The sequence below is a fragment of the Penaeus monodon genome, chromosome 28 (genome assembly GCF_015228065.2).
Source record: "Penaeus monodon isolate SGIC_2016 chromosome 28, NSTDA_Pmon_1, whole genome shotgun sequence".
NCBI lineage: Eukaryota > Metazoa > Arthropoda > Malacostraca > Decapoda > Penaeidae > Penaeus > Penaeus monodon.
In genome coordinates this window covers 20,122,754-20,122,959 of record NC_051413.1, presented here as the reverse complement: position 1 = coordinate 20,122,959, position 206 = coordinate 20,122,754, and positions in this window count along the sequence as shown.

Here is a 206-nt window from a genome sequence, read left to right as displayed (position 1 = left end):
TTATTATTATTCTTTTTCTTTCTTTTAAGTTTATTACTAGAATGCTGGCTTACAAATGGCGAAAGTAGAAAAATTGTTTGAAAGAGAGGCAGATTTGCAGCAAAACTTTTCCCATCAACAGCAAGGCTTCTCGTCCGGTCCCAGAGGTTAAGCTGCGCCTGATGCTTGGATGAAATGGGTAAATGAAATAGGATCACCGTGATTCA